This window comes from Castor canadensis, chromosome 1 (genome assembly GCF_047511655.1).
Source record: "Castor canadensis chromosome 1, mCasCan1.hap1v2, whole genome shotgun sequence".
NCBI classification, from domain to species: Eukaryota; Metazoa; Chordata; class Mammalia; order Rodentia; family Castoridae; genus Castor; species Castor canadensis.
The window spans coordinates 89,477,524-89,499,221 of NC_133386.1; positions in this window are offsets into that span (position 1 = coordinate 89,477,524).

The following is a 21,698-nucleotide window of genomic DNA, read 5'->3' on the forward strand; positions in this document are numbered from 1 at the left end:
CATATTGACAAAACTCCTAGAAAATTACATGCAAGTTTTGATCTGCAATATGTTTTTGTTTCCATCCCCAAAAGTAGCAGGAAAATAAGTAGTACTTATTTACTTTAATTTAATAGGGGTAATATTACATGTTTATTAATTTGCTTCAGTGGTTCTATGCTACTAAAGACTTTTTAATCTTCTTACCAAGGCTGTGTGCTACTCTGCTACCTTGATTATACTAGGCTCAGAAGAACAGGTGAACAGAAAGCAGCAGGTAAGCCAGATAAGACATCACTGCTAATGTCTTAGCAATGACATGAAATGAGGAAATGAACCATGTAAAAATATGTTGGCCTTGATTCCTTAGTGAAGCTCTGAAAAATGTAGAAGTATGGAAATTTCAGGATACTCCTTTCAAATTAAAGATAGTTTGCTTCATTGTGTACTCTTTATCACAAAGGATGAGCCCCAACACATTGTACATTCTTTTGGATTTTTTAAGACAAAAAAACTTGATTTAGATATGGTGTGCTGATTCATTTACTCAAAATGAATAGCTCAAAATGCAACCAATATCAAGAGAAAAATAGAAAAGAGAAGATAAAGATGGTCTAACTGATTTTGGTTGCATGACAGTAGCTTCCTCACTTACATGAGATGACCTAAGGAATTCAATATTCCTAAAAGGTCTGCAGCATACTTGGTTAATATATAGTATTTGAGTGAGCCCTTACATAGAGAACCACAGCAGAGTTTTGATGATTTTGGAATAAGCCAGGCTTTCATTGACACATAATTGTTCTCCTTTAGAAAAATAGTTCTTAGCTTGCTACTGGGTTCTGATAGAAATTGAATACCTGGTTATAGAACCAGAACCTTGGTGGCAAGCTGCCTATCATTAGGCAACTTGTATATGCCAGAAAAATCAACCATGTTCTTCCAATATAAATCACAAAATTCAAATGTAGACAGGATGTAAAACAGAAGTATGTTATTTTAAAATGTCGCTCATACTCCTCCTGTGCTTACCCTTGACATTCTTCCATCCTTCCCTCAACATACATGTGAAGATGAAGGAGTATGCTGTAAACCAGAGCCCAGTGATTCACCTTTCATAGTAAGCTGGGAAAAGGAATAGGGGAGTTGCAGCATTTCAGCCCAGCTTACAAATTGAGTTATATAGCATCCAATTCTTTTGGCAAAAGAGAAGGCTGGATAAGACAAGAATAAGGATCTATATAAGTAGGTTATAAAAAATTTTGAACAGAAAACTTGGAAATATTGGCATGAAGATTCCTGCATATTAGTCTACTAGGTTACTTTAAAAATAAATGTGTAGATGTAAGCTTTGGAATTGGTTTAGAGTGTGAAAATATTATGCAACATGAGAATTCTCACCAAAATGTCTCTACTGCAATGGGATCACTGAATGTTCTGGTGCATTTAAGTTGGCCTCTTTCCCAAGTCTCCTAACTGCTTGGCCAAAGGACACAATGACTTTGATGGCAGGGTTGAAGGTTATATACCAACAAATACTCACTCACAGCTAACTGGCTCCCATTTCTGCTGCATATATAAATTCTCAGCAGTAGTGAAAGACACTAAACCTAAATGGATTATTTCCTAAGGATCTAGCCAGCCACATAATTGTGGTTTAGAATGTTTGACCTCTTGTATCTTGAAAAAGATAATCACTTATCCAAACTGGACATTTTTGTTCAAGCAACTTCATAACATCTGAAGCAGGACAAAACACAGAAAACAAGTCCAGGTCCTGATCTGAAATTTTTAGAAATGTAATTTAAAGCAATGTCTATATACTAATGTTTTGGAGAAGAGTTTTAAATTCCAGGAAAGAAATAGTGAAGGAGAAAACAAAATTAGAAAGGAGGAAAACCAAATACCAGGTGGTGCATTTTTGTACTCTTGTAGTTTCTGTAGGGAACACAGCTGGTTTCTTGGTCACGGGAGAGTTTGGAGACCCCCCTATGAAAACATTATGTTAGTGAATTCTTCATTGTAGGATGGAAGTGGGAACAATGCATTTTCTGGATCTCTCACCATTTCCTGACTCCCCTTAGTCAAAATCCAACTAATGGGAATTTAAGTGATTCTCTTTTCCAGGCATGCTACCCAGCCCATCCGAAAGGCCACTGGGAAACCTGAATCTGGATGGCCACCTCTAGAATGCACGTGGACCTGGAGCTCCAGTCAGCCTCCAGCAATGTAGAATATAGAGCCTGGGGAAAAAACCCAGCCCTGGACCCTGAAGGAAGCTGAAACTACGTGCAGTCTTAGGAGATGAGGTATTCAGTAATTGACAGGGCTTTGTAACCTGAATAATCTCTTCTGGAGCTAGGCAAATACCCAAAGCCTGGAGTACAGGTAGGACACAGTGGATCTAGGCTAGCACTCAAACTAAAACCTGGATAGGATTTCAACCATGGCTTTACCTTTCAGTGTCATGAATAGACTAGTGAGAGTTTAACTTATTTCCTCCTCTTTACATGTCTTTTCTTATTTACAGATTGGGTATATCAATGGTAGCCTAGCTTTAATAATTCAGTTCATAGTTTATAGAATATAAAAATCTATATCTAGGGGAGGAATAAAAACACTGTAACAATCTGAACTTAAAGCAGTTTGCATTAACTTTTGGATTTTTGCTAAATACATTTTGAAACAAAAAACAAATTTTACTTGTATAAGTGGTAGTTGTATTATTTTAGCTACATGTCTTTGTTGTGATTGCTATTTGGAAGGTTAAACTTGGAAGACTTGGAGTATTTTGAATTAGAGCTGCTAAAGAATTGAGTCAGTAAACATTCATCTTATATTTCCCCCACAGCTTTGAGCATTCCGCTCTTGTTTAGGATATTTTCTTTGTAAGATTCTGTGTCCCTGACACAGAACATAGAAATCTACCCACTTACGGGCCTTTGTTACTAAGGCGCATGCATAGAATCCACATTTCACTGATGGGGCACACTCACAGGTTTTCTTAGTGAGGAGAGTAAGAAAATAAAGATGCAGCCTGGAATCCAATAGCTAGCCTGGCAGTAGGTGGTGAAAGCGCCAGGTTCCAGTGACAGTTGGTCAGTGGCCTTGCCCAGTACAGCATTTTGAACTTAGTACCCTCAGTTGCCAGGAGAACAGTCCAGTAGAAAAATGCAGGTGTTGTTTGTGATGACCAAGAGCCCAGGTCCCGGGCTGATGCAGATGTTTGGTGAGTACACCAATATCCTTCTTAAAAAGTGTGTTTTGCTGCTCACAGTGGAAAACCTCAAATATCATTACCTTGGGAGGACAGTACTGGAGTTTGAACTCAGCATCTTGAGCTCGCTAGGCAGAGGCTATGCCACTTGAACTATGCCCCCATCATTTTTTGCTTCTGGTATTTTTTCAAATAGGTCCTCATGCCATGGGGAAGGCCTCAGACTATGATTCTCCTACCTTGGTTCCTGAGTAGCTGGGATGACAGGCATGCACCACCACACCCAGCGTATTTTTAAGAGAGGATTGTGCTTTTTGCTTGGGCTGGTCATGAACCGTGATTTTCCTGACCATGATCCTCCTACCTTGGCCTCCTCAGTAGCTGAGATTACAAGGGTTTGTCACCACACCTCACCCCGCATTATAGTTTTTGCTATAATTTTCTATATTACATATATTCATTTTTAGGAGAAGGTAATTGTTGCATTGATCTTATATGTAACTATAAAAACTTTATACATTTTAAATTGAGTTTCTCACTTTGTCAAAACTACACTCAAACATGTACATATACACAGATGTACACACAAACACAGTCAACCAAATATTCACTCAAAAATGTCGTCATAAAGAACAACAAAATTAAAATATTCTGAATAATACAATTAGCCAAAACTTTATTTACATTGGAGTTTAAATTGTGCTTTGGCATATGTGTATTGGCATACACACAACTGAAAACAGAACATGTGTTTGGCTACCTACCCCCCACCAGGCAAACACATGTAAGTAAATGTAAAGATGATAAGATAAAAGAAAGAAAAACATAAGTCATATGAATTCACAATGCAATAAGCCGCAAGTTAAGAACAAAAGTTTTAATATCAATTAAAACTTAGAAATAAAGTATCTTAACTAAGTGTATTAAAGAAAAGTCAAAACTATAATTCCAGACTTTTAAAGAGATAGCTAACATTAGGTCACTGCACTAAATATTATGGAAAATGAAAACATCATATTCAAAAATATGTTCTTTAATTATTTTCTTATTAAACAGAAATAAAGGATATGAACTGAATATTTCAACTCAAGAACTGAGAAAAAAAGATAAATTTAAATGAAGGAGAAATTATAAAATAGACACATAGTAGAAATAAAAAACAAATATAGGAGAATATACTTACAAAATGTAGAGATAATCTCCTGGCAAGTCTAAATAAAAGAGATAAAATAAAACACAATTGGAATGAATCAAAGGATACAATAAGGAGATAGCACTTAAAAGAGGATAAGATGTGAAATTTATGTTTCCAAGCCATTGTTCTCAGCTCTTCTAATTAAGATTTACCTGAATGTAAGCTAACTATATCAATGTTTAGATCTAACAGAGTTACTAGATCAAAACATTTGTAGAATGAACCAGGAATCTGTATTTCTGACAAACGAATCTTGTTTACAGTGAAGTTTGAAAATTTCAAATGTGACCTAGCAAATACTTAAATTTTAATTTACTTATCCATTATTGACTCAATAACACTAGTTAAAATTGGAATTGTACAAAACTGACCCAAATGCCCTTAAATGTGATATAAAATATTTGGTAAGTAAATAACTGCTTCAGAGCAAGAAAATAAAAGTCACCTAAGTCGATTTATAAGGAAGCAGATCTCTGATAATAAAACAAGATAAAAAAGCATCCTAAGTGACCCCAGAGATCAAGTTCATTTCAGATTGCAGCATCCTAAACATATTATTAAGAAGCAAAATTCAAGAGCAATTAAAGGAGTTATCCGTGACAATAATATGGGCCTTGATAAAAGGTCAATTAAAAATTAGCATTGATTTTTAACAAAAATTTGATAAAAACGGAATTATAATCTTACTTAAACTTGATAAGTATTATTTCTTTTAATGTAACAGATAAATGATGAAACAGTAACAAAAATCTTATTCAAAGTCTTAGAATTAACAATGAGTTAAACAAAAATTCCTGAATATGTCAAATACAGAAAAGCAAATCAATTTCCTATAAGCCAGTCATGATCAATTTTTTTGAATATAGAACCTGTAGTAACAAAACCAAGCAATAAAAGATGCAAAAATAACTAAAAATAAGTTCAACTAAATGCTCTTGCTCAATACATTACTCATTTGTCACTGCCTATGGTCACCTGGCAGTAAGTTCCCTTTGAGGACAACACTTTGAGAGGACTGACATGTACCAACCTGTAAATATAAAAATTTATTACTTACTCCAAATTTTTGTTTAGATAGACATTTCTCATTCTTCAATATTAAAAAGATGGCAATTGATAGTTTATAGAATCATTTTTCCTATAGCTAAAATTTCAAAAAATTATGAGGAGGGTAGTTTAGCAAATTAAGCCTATAATTTTCAAAGGCAAACTAAGAGATAAAGTAGCTGTAAAAGTTTTGAAGAAATAAGTATTTTAGCTGAGACTTACTTTATAAAATTTAATATGATATGTCAATGTATAAAATACTATTAGTTCAAAATTGAAAAGGCTGTAATAGAGAAGTGACACACCCTAGTAATTATCACTTTATTTATTATTATTAACAATCTGAGACCTGCTTATCGTTATTGAAAAGTTGGGAAATTTGGGCAAAGAAGAAAACTATAGCTCCAATTTGAACTAATACTATATAATACTAAACCTACATTGACTTAAATAGTTAAATATTCAGTTGAAGTTAGCCAGAATTATTATAAACAAAATAAACTATGGATAAACATTCAATCGGTATGGTTGTGGTAGTACGCATCTGTCATCCTACCTCATGGAAAGTGCAAATAGTAATCAAGCCCACCTGGGCATAATTGAAGAACCGTCTAGAAAAATAACAAACAAAAAGTGCTGGGGACTAGGCTGAAGTGATAGAATTCCTACCTAGCAAGTGAGAGGTGCTCAGTTCAAACCCAGTACTGACAATAAATTAAATAAATCAATAAATAGATGCAGGCAACACTACAATTAAGAATTTAGAGGGAAGAGGGAAGAAAAAGCATAAAAATGCACAGAAAAAAAGTAAAAATGAGACTGGTTTATGAAAATCTCTCAATTTTCATAGTAATCAAAGGGGTGTCTGCTGCAACTAAGAACATTAGTAAGTTGACACTACTATTAGTTGAAGACAACTGATCTTTCGATGAAATAAATCTGGGATTGTTCTTCCTGCCTGCTTGTATCTGGTTAATAAAACTGTAACTTGCACTATATATTGAGACTCCCATGGCCAGAACATGCACTGCCCAAACAGACCACTCATGTATCAACACCTGTGCTCACCTGATCCTTTGATGACAGAACTTCAAAATATCAATACTTATTTATATAAACAATTTGATGTGCATGAGGAAGTTGAGTTGTAGGGATAGCTTCTAACTGTGCTAGAGTACTATAGAACAAATGGAAACTCCAAAATTCTAAGTATTTTATACAAAGTAGAGTTAGAAAATCAGGGATTTCATCAGCTGTGCTGATGAATTTATCATTTTCAGCCCAGGGATGAAAGTGCAAAAGCTAAAAGTTAACACATAATACTATGGTTGTCAATTTGTATCATCTATTAAATTGAAACTTTGCCAAGTCTCTTTACACAAATGCTAAAAATAAATGTACCCCCAATAGCAGCAGTGGGGAGTTTTGGAAAGATGTGCCTGGTTTGAATCAGTTTTTTAAATTGGAGGTGCTACAGCTTCAGAGGGCTTCTATAGTATGTGGAGATTCTTTTACTTACGGTTGTTACTGACATTTAGTACTAGGGTACTAATAATTTTAAGTGCACTAAAAAATTCAGGAAAATCCTGCATAAAGAATTTTTTTCACCTGAAATGCCTTTAACACTCCTATTGAAAAACACTAGCTTCAAATAACTTCCACTTGAGTGGAGTCTCCTTTGTCAGAGAACCATACCCTGGACACTAGGTAGATAGGGGTTTTCCAACTTCATCCAAACAGTTCCCTTAAAAAGTGAAATAGAAGTAAGTCTAGCTGTATTATCAGGAAAATGTTGTTACTTAACATAGAATTGTTTTCCTTCTTACTTAAAGTAGGTTAAAAGTATGTAATCTAGGACTGGGATGTGTTTCTCATGGTCACTAGCATCCCAGGCTCCAATTATCTTACTAATTCTTTCCTTTAGTGTAATGTCACATTGTCCAAGGTGGTATCTTAAGCTTCAGGATGACTGGGCTCTAAAATCACTGTTCTGAATAGGAACTGAATGGTCTATCCGTTCAGCTACATACAAGAGTAACAAGAATAAGAAAAATCTACCAAACCTGTGAAATGAGTTGACAGAAGATACCCTTTTATACTTTTTATGTAATAAGAAGTTTAAAAGGCCCATCATTGTACTGTGCTCCTGGACACTGCATCTGCATTTGGCAAAAGACATGCCAAATATTTTCTTCACAAGACTACCAGCTTTCTTCGGACGTAAAATCCTCTCCAAGTGCTTCTAAATTCTCATTAGCCAGAATTGTGTCACATAGTCATAACTGCAGAAAGGCTAGGAACTGGAGTACAATTTGCCTAGCTTCCAACAGAAGAGAGCAAGGTTGAAGAAGACTTGAATGGGTATCCAGGAAGAAACCTTTTCTGGTTTAAGTATAAAATGGAAATCATCTCATATGGATCCCAGTGGTATCCCAGGCTATCTTGGGTGAAAATTCTACTTCCAAGAATATAGACAGTCAAATAAATTTAGGAACTGGCATTCATTGATGGAGTAAGGGTTATTTTGATAAAATCAGCTAAGGAAAAACCTCTTGAGTTCCCCTTACCTACCAACACCATCATCATCAGAATAAATCAGATCTTTAGGGAAATCACCACCAAAGAAAGAAGTGTGATGATTCCTAATGTCACCATTTAATGTGATTGGCCTCTGCTGATAGAAGACTCTTGAAAATGACATTTGATTAGCATAAGCTTGATCAGGTGGTGACTCAAGCCACAGCTGCTGTTCCAGATGGGAACTCTTTCCTGGAGCAAATCGGAACAGCTCCAAGAACCTCATATGTGTTTTTTGATCTGGCTTTTTTTTTTCTCCACTTCTACCCAAATTATCAGAAGTTACTTGTTTTCACCTCATATCAACAGCTGCATACTTCTAGCATCCTGCATCAGGGTTCTATCAGCGCTTCATAGCTGGGCCACAGAACCTCTCATTTATTCCCCAGGAGCCTTTATTGTTCCATGATTTCCAAAGCATCATCTTAATCTAGTTTAATGATGATACGCTAGAGAACATGGTAAAGTGGAAAATGGAACTCTAAATGCTCTTGCAAGACACATGCAGGAAGGTAGGAGATAAATGGCACTGGCCATGTAAGTAAAGCAAATAGCCCAGGCATCCAAGACATAGAGAGATCCTGTTTATTTTAGTCTGTATCACACTGTAGAGGAGAGCCTGATACAAGTATCTGGTTTATTTGGGAAGTGATCAAAGGAAACAGCAGCGAAGGAGTAGGGGAAGTAAAACAGGAAAGGAGAGACAATCAGTTTATTAGCTAGTCAATACCACCTGGACCTTCTAAGTTATAGAGAATGTGACTCAGGACCATCCGCCTTAGAAAGGGCAAGAAAATTTAGGCATCAGCTCCATCTTTCATTGGTCATGCATTGTAATTCTAAATTGTGAATACATGAAGTATGACTAGGTTTCCACAAGTTTCCATACCACATCATCAAAGTTGCCCAAGGACAGAAATAAGAAAAATAAAGTACATCTGGGCTTTTGAGGCGCTATAAAATCAACCTCAAAATTATCTGCTTACACATTATCTAGCATCACCCAGCCCTGATTAGCTACCGACCATCTGTAGGGCAGTAAATCCCCTACGCTTCCAGATCTCACCTGGATAGATGATGAGTCAATGTTTATAGGTTTCCTGTACCAAGGCAACAGAAGAGCTCAGAGGCAAGAGATGAGGTCTTAGCAAAGCAACCGAGCAAGGGTGTATTTGCGGTGATTGGTTTCAGAGCAGTGTTAGGAATAAAAGGTGGACTGAGAGAATGTGAGGTGATTTGCTTAACAACTAGATCTACAAGAAAACTTTCACTTTGAAAATTCTAACTTTAAGAGACATAATATTTGGTAAAATTCTTCAGCTTTTCAAGGTAACAAGTAACACATTTGCGTGTGCTATTGCAACCCATTTACTGAATGACCCAAAGGATTTCACTTTTGACTGTGTCGTAACAGGACTCTGCTATGACTGGTATGACTAGACCACAGATGCCTTGTTCTTGAAATAAATGTGCCAGATTGTGATGCTGAATAATGACTCTTGCAAATCTTGGTAGGAAATTTATAACAGATGTCCCTAAAGTTTGAAAGCAAATACTCTTCTCTTGACAGACAGCTTTTGCCTTACTTCTGCGTTCCAATAAAAATGGAATGCCTAACTTATAGGAGAGAACCATGAGCCAGCATTGCTTTTTATAATCTGTGCATTATCTCACTAAGCCATAAAATTGTGGTATTAGCAGCAGCAGACCAAGTGAATTTTGTATATGAGACTGAGTATAGGTAGGTGCTAAATTCACAAGTGAGTCTCATAAGCAGGTTTCTTCTGCTATTGTTATGTCTAAATGTTCACTGCCAACCCTGCCTTGACCTTCAGCTTGAATGTCACAGAGTTCCTCATTACCAGATGCCTGAGAAGAAAAGATGTGCACCAATTTGACAGATTTCCCTGCAGAACACACTGACACTTTATGGAAGTAGATCTCTGTAGAGAAAGTTTCATTCATGTGGCCCCAGAGGTCACTGGAAATGGGAAATATTCATGGTGAGCAGAAATTCCTGTAGTTGTTCCTGTGGGTCATTGATTCCTGGGTAATAGTTTGGTGAACTAATAAGATTAGATAATTGGAGACAAGGTGGTTTAAAGAGAGATTATGTAGACAGAATGAGTCTGAACTATAAGACTTCTATCCTATATGTTTGCTTTAAAAAATGTGTACCCCAATTGTCAACTGGATATGATAGTCTGTCTACTTTGTGGATTTTAATTCCACCTCATTGTGCAGACAATTCAGTGATTGTTCATTGAGCTTATTAGAATAGGGGTCTACATTTGTAGGAACAAATGTTATACATGGGCACAATGACATGGATTTCCCTTCTTCAAGTTGACCTGGCTATGAGTATAGTTGAGCATCCTCTGGTAAGTAACAAGCCTCATGGTCAGTCAGCCACAAAGTAAAGGGTTAATTATAACAGACAATTTTTCATAAGTAGGAACAATTTGTCCTCACTGGAACAGATAGTTCATCTGGATTTGGATTTTCTTTCTCAGTTTGCCAGTCTTCTGTCAGTAATACCACCTGTGGGTTTTATTCAATTCCATATAAATATCATAATATCCCACTAAAAACTTTTGTGACCTAGGAACTGTTTTCAGCAAAATAATTAACATTCTGATTTTGATATGCTTTCCCTCCTTTTTCACTGCTTGCTATGCTCAATTTTTATTATCTTCTTAGGAAACATTTCCACTATTCATTTGAAAGATATTTTCTGGAATTTAATATGTTGTTTGACCAAACACACAAATATGCTAGATATTAGTATGTTAAAATGTGAGTTAAGTTTCTTTAGTACATTGAATATGTATCTTTATAAAAGTAATGAAAGGTATAGTGATAAGACTGTAGAAAAATATTAGCTACCTCCAAACAGCAGGGTATTACAAATTTCCCACTGATTATCCTGAAATATAGGTGTGAATCTCCCCAGAGGTCATAAGCATCTTTTGAAACACATTTCTTTAAAATGTTTTCTGTGGTAATGGAATGGATAGAGTTACAGAGAGATCTATCTGTTAAAAAATATGAGGATTTTGCAGATGGCACATCAAAGACTATTAGAATTAATCCAGATCCCAGTGTCATCCCCTGTAGGGTGACAAAACTTAACAACAATGTTTTAGAAGTCTTGCACATATATATGTGGCTGAATCACAAGCTACAGGACACCTGTGTTAACAGATACCTAATATTCTGTAATCAACAAATATATGTTAATCATAATTTCTAAAATATGGGGAAAAAAATCCAAAACTTTTCTTAAACTGCTCCTTATTTTTCAACCTATAAAACAAATTACCTTCTCTGCTTTTTGTCTCTCTCTGGAGGGTTGGGGGGACATGATATATCAAAATGATGGGAAATTGCTTGTGCCATCTAATGGTGACTTGATTGCACAGAACCATTCCTCAACCTTCTTGTGAGAAAAAAAAAGTCTACAATTGTTTATTCTGTTCCAATTATTTCATACTTTTATAAATATAACATGCCATCCATGCACTTTAACTCTCTCTGATATTTATATACTCTTTCTAAAGCAGCCAGCTGCACTTGAACATTATAATAAAACAGATTAGGAACATGCATATTTATAAGTTAAGCAACTGAATTCTGAAATTTCTGGATCACTATTTTCCTCATGAACTTGAACATACAGTTGATTCAGTCAATAATAACACACAACAGCTAACCTACCCAAGTGGCTGGCTTTACTTAGGCCTTTGTTGAATTGTTTCATTACTTTATTATGTTTATAGAATAAAAAACTATTTTTTGCTTCATTACTTTAACCAAAAATGTGCTCTCAGATTGGTTAGTCTTTCACTGAATAAATGGTTCTATTGATCTTTCCCTTGGACTCAGAGTGAAAAAGAAGCCACAGATCATCTTAGGAAAGGAGTCAGGACATGAAGAAGGGCTGGTTGGACATGGGAGAGGAATAGCTGAGAGGTGGGAAGAAGACCAGAGAAGTGTGTCACGTTAAATTATAGATCACCAAGGTAATGAGAAGTTGATTCAATCCCAGCTCTGGAGTGACTTAACACCTTGAAGTAGAAAAAATGTTTAATCTTTTGAATTATTAGAATGTATCATTACATTTATGGATATATCTCATCGCACAAATTAAAGTAAGCAAAAGAATAGCATACATATTTAGGATTAATGTATATGCACATATTAGTTTATGAAGAAAAAAATCATTGGACCCAAATTCTACAAGTTTATGTTTAAGGTTGATATAATTAAGTAGTCACTTTGACAGTAATCCTAACACTGGGTAAATCTTCTATCACTGGTCTCCTGTACTGTTGGCATTTTGGACAGAAAGCCGTCCTGTGCACTGCAGGAATCTTGCAGCAACCTTAGCAATACTTAGAAAATGTCAGTGGGACCCCCCAGCGCCCCAGTTATTAAAAATCACAATATCTCAAACATTTCCAAATGTTCCCTGGGCGTACAATTGACCACAGTTCTGAACCACTGTATAATATGTATATTAAGCAAACCCTAATCCAGCAGGTTTTGTGGGCATAAACTGTTAAAGGATATCAAGCTTCTCTTATTCTACTTGACATTTAGATCTATTTGACTAGTAAATTTTATATATAAATTTATTTTTGTTTACTACCACTGCACAAAGACTTTTCAAATTGCTTGTAATGATATTGTACAAATATAGGATTCACAGTGGCAAGTGAATAATTAAATTTATCTAGAACATGGAAATATAGAATCTGGAATACCTGTGAGATGCTGGTTTTATTTGTAATGTGTGTGGCTACACTGAGTCATCTGTTTGATCCATTATTTTTAAACCTAGAAATATGATGACATGTTTCATGTGAAGTTGGTCATCTTTGGAGTTTTGGGCCATCAATATTCAACATCCTAATTTTATAGATTAACTGAAAGCCAGGCATATCTATAATCCTAGCACTTGGGAGGTTGCGGGAGGAGGATCTAGAGTTCAAGGTTAACCTGGGCTACATAATGAGACCCTGTTTCAAACAACCAAAACCAAAAATAAGCAAATAAATAAGTACAATAATATAAATAAATAAAATGGAATACAGGAAACATAGATGACTTTGTCATGTCCATGAAGTCAGCTCACTGCAAAGCAAGAGTTGAGTTCTGATATTCTGGTAACTGTTTTCATGTTTGTTTGTTTTTTCATGCACAATAGCATTTCTCAAACTTGACAGTGGCTGCTACTAGAGTAATAAGGATTCACCTGATGAGTTATAAACTGATCCCCAATTCAAGCCTGTTATGACCTTGTGAGACAGTAATATTCACTTCCTAATATTTATCTTTTCTTAGGTCCAAAAGGCCTACCTGCTTTCAATACATAAAGTGGAAAATAATGAGTCACTAAAGCAAGTACTATTCATTTTTTAACAGTATTGTGTTTTAGTGGAGTGTACTTAACACTTTAATTTAGCAATCTATTAAATTTACCTAATATGTACTTGTCAAGGTTGCAATCTGCTAAATATGCAACTTTTTATTCCAATAATTTGAAGAAAGAATGTTTTGTTCTCAAGTTATCTTTTCCCTCCACTGTATTCAGCAAAAAAAATGAACAAAAACTTAACAAAAAATTGAGGGTTCCTAACATAGGGTAAAATTAAAGTTATGAGATGCATTTTGAATCTCAGATTAGAAAAAATATCAAAACATCTGATAACAACCTCTGTTGTTGAGGGTGTGGGCTCACAGATGCTCTTACACATTGCCTGTGAAAATTGAATTGCTACAACATGACAAAGGAGAGTTTGGTGAAAATTGAAAATACTTACAAGAAATCCCATTTCTAGCAATTTATCTCACAAATATATTCACATGTGAAGGAAATAATACAGATATACAAATATTCATTGAAGCATTGTATGTAATAACAAAAGACTGGGAAGATTACAATGTCATCAACTGATAAATTAGAAAATGAAATTAGAGTTCATTCTTATATATTATTAAAGAATGAGGACCCGGCATAGGTGACTCATTCCTATAGTCCTAGCTGCAATGAACAGCTGGGTGCAGGTTGCACACCTATCATCCCAAGCTCCATGGGAGGCTGAGATTGGTAGGATTCCAGTTCAGGCTAACCTGGCAAAAAAGTTTGCAAGACTCCTTCTCAAGGAAAAAATATGGGCATGGGGGAGATATGTGCCTGTATTCCCAGAGAGGGTAGGAAGTATAAAATAGGAGGATCACAATCCAGGCTGACCTGGGCAAAAAATGAGACTCTATCTCCAAAATGACCAGAGGAAAGGATCAGAGTCATGGTTCAAACGGTAGAATACCTGTTTAGCAAGAATGAAACCCTGAGTTCAAACTCCAATGACAAGAAGAAGGAGGAGGAGGAGGAGGAGAGAATGAGGGGAAGGGAATGGGGAACAGGAGGAAAGGAAGAAGAAAGAGGAGGAGGAGGAGAAGGGGCAGGAGAAGGAAGAACTCTAGTGTCTAGGAATGATAAAAAGAGTTGCTAAATAAAACTTTAAAATTATGCTACCATTTATGATGGATATACATACTACTAGTAAAGGTATAAATATAAATATATGTTCTATGTTTGTACATGTATTGAAATCTATGGGAGCAGACACACAAATAAAATAAAGTGAAACAATTTCAAATGAAAACTGGAAACATGACAGATAGAACAGGGAACAAGGTGACTAAGGGATGAGTCAAGAGGAATCCTTTCCATTGTCCCCTTTGTACTCTTGGAATGTAAGCATTTATGAGTATAATAACAATTTCCCTCAACTCCACTTTGCCCCAACTCTTCAGATCCTTCAATGCTACATGAAGTTTATATACTCAGAAATTCTCAAATCCCAGTACTGGAAACCCAATCAATATTGCAAAGGTGATGGCCAAATACAAACTTCTCTCACACAATTCAGCAAATACTGCTTTCCCTCCTTCTCCCTTCCCATGATACCAGCTGAAGAGACTTTTTTACATGAGCAAGCATGAGGCTAAAGTTGTCAACTATGGGATCACAGAAATTATACAACTTATGCCCACACACAAACAGAATGAATTGGTTGATGCCTCTGGGGCTTTGAGTTTGCCCACACCAGGCCCTAGTTGTGCCTCCCAAAAAAACTATGTGCCTCTGTAGAAGAGATAGAATAGAAGCAGTCTAGAATAACCTTGATGGTTTCTACACTAAGCATTATAATTATGACCATAGAATTGCTGTCTTAAGAAGTATTGTTCTGTTAACTAGTCTCCTCTTATTAAATGGCAAGTGCTTGAGAATGAGGAGAAAATAACAACCTGTGTTCAGAGATAGAGAAGTAAGTTAAATAGGAAGATAGGTACTTGGTACTTGGTGCCTTAGAAACCTCTAACAGTTAAGGAAGCTCATTCTTTGAATGTGGATCATTCTCTGCACCATAGTGGGATGATCTGATCATCCATTTTTGCATTAGCCCTTGTTAGAGCTTTTGTGCTAACCCTAATCTGGAGCCATGAAAGACCATTGGGCCAAGTGAGATAGACAGAAAAAGGCAAAGGGTTTTTTGTTTGTTTGTTTTCTTAAGGAATCTTTTCTCAAAACCAGAAAGAAGGGTTATGTTATCATTAGTAAGTGTCCTTGACATCATTAATGGGGAATTGCCTGAACAAAGATATATACCAAGCTCATATCTCTACCAGGTTTCTCACTATCCCCAACATTCTGTTCATTCTCAGTTTCTGTATTACACATGATACTACCACTCTTTTGCTAAAACATTGGTTATATCAGTAAGTTCAGGGTGTTGTCATTCTTGGAACTCTTATTTCACTCCAACTATCTTAATGAATTTCTTCTTTAAGTTCCTCTGCTATTTGCTATCCAAGTCCCTGCATTGTGATATGCTAGGATCATAATAGACAAATTTACATCTGCTCTAAAATTTTCCCAGGAACTGCCATCTTGAACTTAATAGAATTTCGTCTTCCAGAACTCACATATTCTAGCCTCATCTCCTATCTTACCTCAAGGGATCTCAAGTTTTTCCAATAGCTCCAACTCTCTTAGAGACAAGAATAATACAATTCCTTGTCCCCAGTCAGTCCTCTAGATAAGGAAAAAATCTAATTTCAGAGAGCAACCAGTAAAAGACACAGACCTATGCTGACTTCATCTATTTCTCTTTTAACTTCATCTGGACTCTCCCTGTTGCTAAACAAAAATTTTAATCATAACCTACTTATTCCTCATCACTTTCTTCACTGTAGCTCTTTTTTTCATTTAATACATATTTATTGAATAATGAGCAAACTTTCTTTTTACTTCTTTTTTTTTATTCATATGTTCATATGTGCATACATTGTTTGGGTCATTTCTCTCCCCTGTTCCCCGCACCCAACTTCTCCCCTCCCACTGCTTCCAGGCAGAACCTGTTTTGCCCTTTTCTCCAGTTTTGTTGAAGAGAAGACATAAGCAATCATAAGACAGACAAAGCATTTTTGCTATTTCAAATAAAGACAGCTATATAGAGATATTCCTAGCATTGCTTCCATGAACAAGTGTATTACAACCCGAACTGAATCATCTCTACCTGACCTCTTCACTACTTCCTGGTCACCTTCCCATATTGACCTCTGTCATTTTAAGATTAGTGTATTAGCTCCTCTGTAGTGGGGACATCAAACACTGTCAAGTTTCGGGTTTCCTACCTATCCCCATTCCTCCCGCATGTGGTCTCCCCATAGCGTGTGACCCAAGTCCAACATTACTGCCTTTGCCCTAGATCTAAAGTCCGCATATGAGGGAGAACATATGATTTTTGGTTTTCTGAGTCTAGCTAACCTCAATCAGTATGATGTTCTCCAGTTCCATCCATTTACTTACGAATGATAAGATTCCCTTCTTCACGGCTGTGTAAAATTCCATTGTGTATAAATATTGCATTTTCTAGTTTAGTACTATGGCATCTTAGCTGTTTCCATAACTTGGCTATTGTGAATAATGCTGCAATAAACATGGGTGTGCAGGTGCCGCTGGAGTAACATGAGTCTCATTCCTTTGGTATATACTTAGGAGTGAGATTTCTAGATTATATGGCAGATCTATGTTAGATTTTTAAGAAGGCTCCATATTGTTTTTCATAGTGGTTGCACTAGCTTGCATGCCCACCAACAGTGTAAGAGGGTTCCTTTTTCCCCACATCCTCGCCAACACCTGTTGTTGGTGGTGTTTTTGATGATGGCTATTCTAACAGGGGTGAGGTAGAATCTTAGTGTGGTTTTGATTTGCATTTCCTTTATGGCCAGAGATGGTGAGCATTTTTTCATGTTTTTTTTTGGCCATTTGAATTTCTTCTTTTGAGAAGGTTCTGTTTCGTTCAGTTGCCCATTTCTTTATTGGTTCGTTGATTTTGGGAGAGTTTTGTTTTTTGAGCTCCTTGTGTATTCTGGTTATCAATCCATTTTCTGATGTATAGCTTACAAATGTTTTCTTCTACGCTTCAGTTTAGAGAACATTTCTTTTGTTGTACAGAAGCTTTTTAATTTTATGTAGTCCAATTTGTCCGTCCTTTCTCTTAGTTGCTAGGCTGCTAGGGCTCTTTTGAGGAATTCCTTGCCTATACTGACTGCTTCCAGAATATTCCCTGCTCATTCCTGTAATAACTTCAGAGTTTTGAGTCTGATATTAAAGTCTTAATCCATTTTGAGTTGATACTAGTACAGGGTTATAAACATGTTTTTAGTAGGCAGATAACCACTTTTCCCAGCAACATTTATTGAAGAGGCTTGTCTTTTGTCCATCACATGTCTTTGGCAATTTTGTCAAAAAAAAGGTGGGCATAGCTGTGTGGATTCATATCCGGGTCCTCTATTCTGTTCCACTGGTCTAAATAGCTGTTTTTGTGCTAGTACCATGCTGTTTTTATTGCTATTGCTTTGTAATATAGTTTGAAATCAGGTATTATGATACCTCCAGCATTGCTCTTTTTCCTGAGTATTGCCTTGGCTATTCGTGGTCTCTTGTGTTTCCAAATGAACTTTAGGGTAGATTTTTCAATCTCTGTAATGAACGTCATTGGGATTTTGATGGGAATTGCATTAAACATGTAGATTGCTTTTGGTAGTATAGCCATTTTTACTATGTTGATTCTACCAATCCATGAGCACAGATATTTACACCTTCTGCAGTCTTCCTCAGTCTCTTTCTTCATGGGTTTGTAGTTCTCCTCATAAAGATCACTCACATTCTTTGTTAAGTTTGCTCCTAGGTATTTGATTTTTTTTGAGGCTATTATAAACAGAATTGTTTCCATATATTCTTTCTCAATTTGCTCATTGTTGGTGTATAGAAAGGCTAATGATTATTTTATGTTGATTTTGTATCCTGCCAGCATGCTATAACTGTTTATGGTGTCTAGGAGTTTTGGGTAGAGTTTTTTGGGTCTTTAATATATAGGATCGTGTCATCTGCAAATAGGGATATTTTGACAGTTTCTTTACCTGTTTGTATTCCATTTATTTCTTCTTCTTGCCTAATGCTCTGGCTAGGAATTTCAGGACTATGTTGAATAACAGTGGGGATAGAGGGCACCCTTGTCTCATTCCTGATTTTAGGGGAAATGATTTCAGGTTTTCTCCATTATGAATATTGTTGGCTATAGTTTTGTCATATATAACCTTTACAATGTTGAGGTACATTCCTTATATTCCTAGTTTTCTTAGAGGTTTTATCATGACATGGTGTTGGATCTTATCAAAGGCTTTTTCTGCATCTGTTAAGATGATCAAGTGGTTTTTGTCTTTGTTTCTATTATGTGCTGTATTACATTTATAGGTTTACATAGATTGAACTACCTGTGCATCCCTGGAATGAAGCAGAGATGGTTGTGGTGAATGATCTTTCTGATATGTTGTTGGATTTGGTTTGCCATTATTTTATTGAGGACTTTTGCATCAATGTCCTTTTTGGACACTTCCTTTTTGGGAGTGTTTGTCTGGTTTTGGGATAAATGCAATACTGGCCTCATAAAATGAGTTAGAGAATGTTCCTTACTTTCTTTTTCATGGAGAAGTTTAAAGAGAGTTGGTATTAGTTCTTCTTTAAACGTCTGATATAGTTTAGCAGAGAATCCATCAGGTCCTGGACTTTTCTTTTTGGGGAGCTCTTGATTGCTGCTTCAATTTCATTTTGTGTTATAGACCTATTCAGGTGATTAATATCCTCTTGGGTTCAATTTTGGTTAGTCATAAGTATCTAGAAATTTGTCCATTTCTTCAAGATTTTCAAATTTATTGGAATATAGGTTCTCAAAGTAGTCACTAATGAGTTCCTGGATTTCTGTGTTGTTTGCTGTTATCTCTCCTTTTGCATTTCTGATTTTACTGATGTGAGTTTTTTCTCTCCTCATTTCAGTCAGGTTTGGCAGGGGTCTGTCAATCTTGTTTATTTTTTCAAAGAACCAGTTTTTTGTTTCATTTATTCTTTGTATTTTTTTTGTTTCTATTTCATTGATTTCAGCCCTTATTTTTATTATTTCCCTCCTTCTGCTTGTTTTGGGATTTGCTTATTCTTGTTTTTCTAGGAGTTTGAGATGTATCATTAGGTCATCGATTTGGGATCTTTCAGTCTTTTTAATATACGCACTCATGGCTATAAACTTTCCTCTCAGGACTGCCTTTGCTGTGTCCCATAGGTTCTGGTAGGTTGTTTTCATTTTCATTAACTTTGAGGAAACTTTTAATTTCCTCTTTTATTTCATCAATGACCCATGATTACTGAGCAATGTCTTGTTCAGCTCCCAATTATTTGCATGCTCTCTACTGTTGTTTTTGTTATTGAGTTCCAGTTTTAATGCATTGTGATCAGATAGAATGCATGGTATAATTTCTATTTTCTTACATTTGCTGAGGCTTGCTTTGTGCCCTAAGATATGATCAATTTTGGAGAAAGTTCCATGGCTGCTGAAAAGAATGTATATTGTGCAGATGTTGGATGAACTATTCTGTAGAAATCAGTTAGGCCTGTTTGATCTATGGTGTGATTTAGTTCTAGAATTTCTTTGATTTTTTTGTTTATGTGAGCTATCTATTGGTGACAGAGGGTTATTAAAGTCTCCCACTATCACTGTGTTGGGAGACACAGTGGTCCTTTTAGGTCCTTCAGGGTATGTTTGATGAAATTGGCTGCGTTGACATTGGGTGCACATAGGTTGATAATTGTTCCTTCCTTTTGGTGTATTTCCTCTTTTATTAGTATGGAGTGTCCTTTTTTTCTCTCGTTTGATCAATGTAAGTTTGAAATCTACTTTTTCCTAGATAAATTGCTACTCCTGCCTGTTTTCAGGGCCATTGGCTTGGTAAATATTCTTCTAGCCTTTCACCCTAAGCCATTGCTTGTTTCTATCAATGAGATGGATCTCCTGTAGGCAGCAGATTGTTGGCTCTTCCTTTTTAATCCAGATTGCCAAATGATGTCTTTTGATGGGGGAGTTAAGTCCATTAACATTCTGTGTTGATATTGATAGGTATGTTGTGGGTAACCCTCAGGACTCCCAAAGCCTCTTTAGCTTTTGTGCAACAGCCCTAAGAGAGATTACAGCAGTCCAAAAGGATAGTTGCTGAACTCCCCTGTTATCTGTCTGCATGGGACCGGGAAAACCCAGTCCCAAGTACATGATGTTCCTCACTTGGGCTCGTAGCCATAGCAATGTGACAGCCAATCCTAGTACAGAGGTCAAGGGAAACCTGGGGACTGCCACATACCCCTTCCTGCTCGTCTGCACTGCTTAAAAGCTCTCTTCAGAAAAACTGCACCACTGCTTCCCAGCACAACCCTGAGTTCATGTCATTATTCACCGCTCAAGCACCCAAGACCAGAGTAGGAGCCCCTGCTGCAGCTGGACTGCGGCAGTATGTGGTGATTCCTGTCACTTATTTGCTTTTGTTGTTTAAGGGTTTGATGAGTGCTGCTGAGTTCATGTTGCTCTCTGATTCTTTGTCTTTTCTTGTCCTGTGGTTTGGTACTGCCTGCCTTTTTATGGTTTTGTTGGCTTTCATTTTCTATGTGCAGAATTTCTTGAAGAATCTTTTGTAGTGGTTGCTTGGTGGTCATATATTGTTTTAGTTTCTGCTTATCATGGAAGACTTCTATTGCTCCATCTATTTTGAATGATAGCTTTGCTGGGTAGAGTATCCTAGGGTTGAAGTTGTTTTCATTCAGTGTCCAAAATACCTCACTCCATGCTCTTCTTGCTTTTAAGGTTTCTGTTGAGAAATCTGCTGTGATTTTGATGGATTTACCTTTATATGTTATTTGTTTTTCTGTCTTACAGCCTCCAATATTCATTCTCTATTCTCTGTGTTTGTTGTTTTAATGATAATATGTCATGGGGTAGTTCTATTTTGGTCAAGTTTGTCTGGTGTCCTGGGGGCTTCCTGTACCTGAATGAGCATAGTTTTCTCTAGATTTGGGAAATTTTCTGTTACTATTTTGTTGAACATATTATGAATCCCTTTTGCTTGCACCTCTTCTCCTTCTTCAATGCCCATGATTCTCAGGTTTGGCCTTTTGATGGAGTCAGTGAGTTCCTGCTTGTTCCTTTCATAGGTCTTGAGTTGTTTGAGTAACAGTTCTTCATTTTTTCCTTTAATTTCCATTTTATCTTCAAGTTCTGAGTTTCTGTCTTC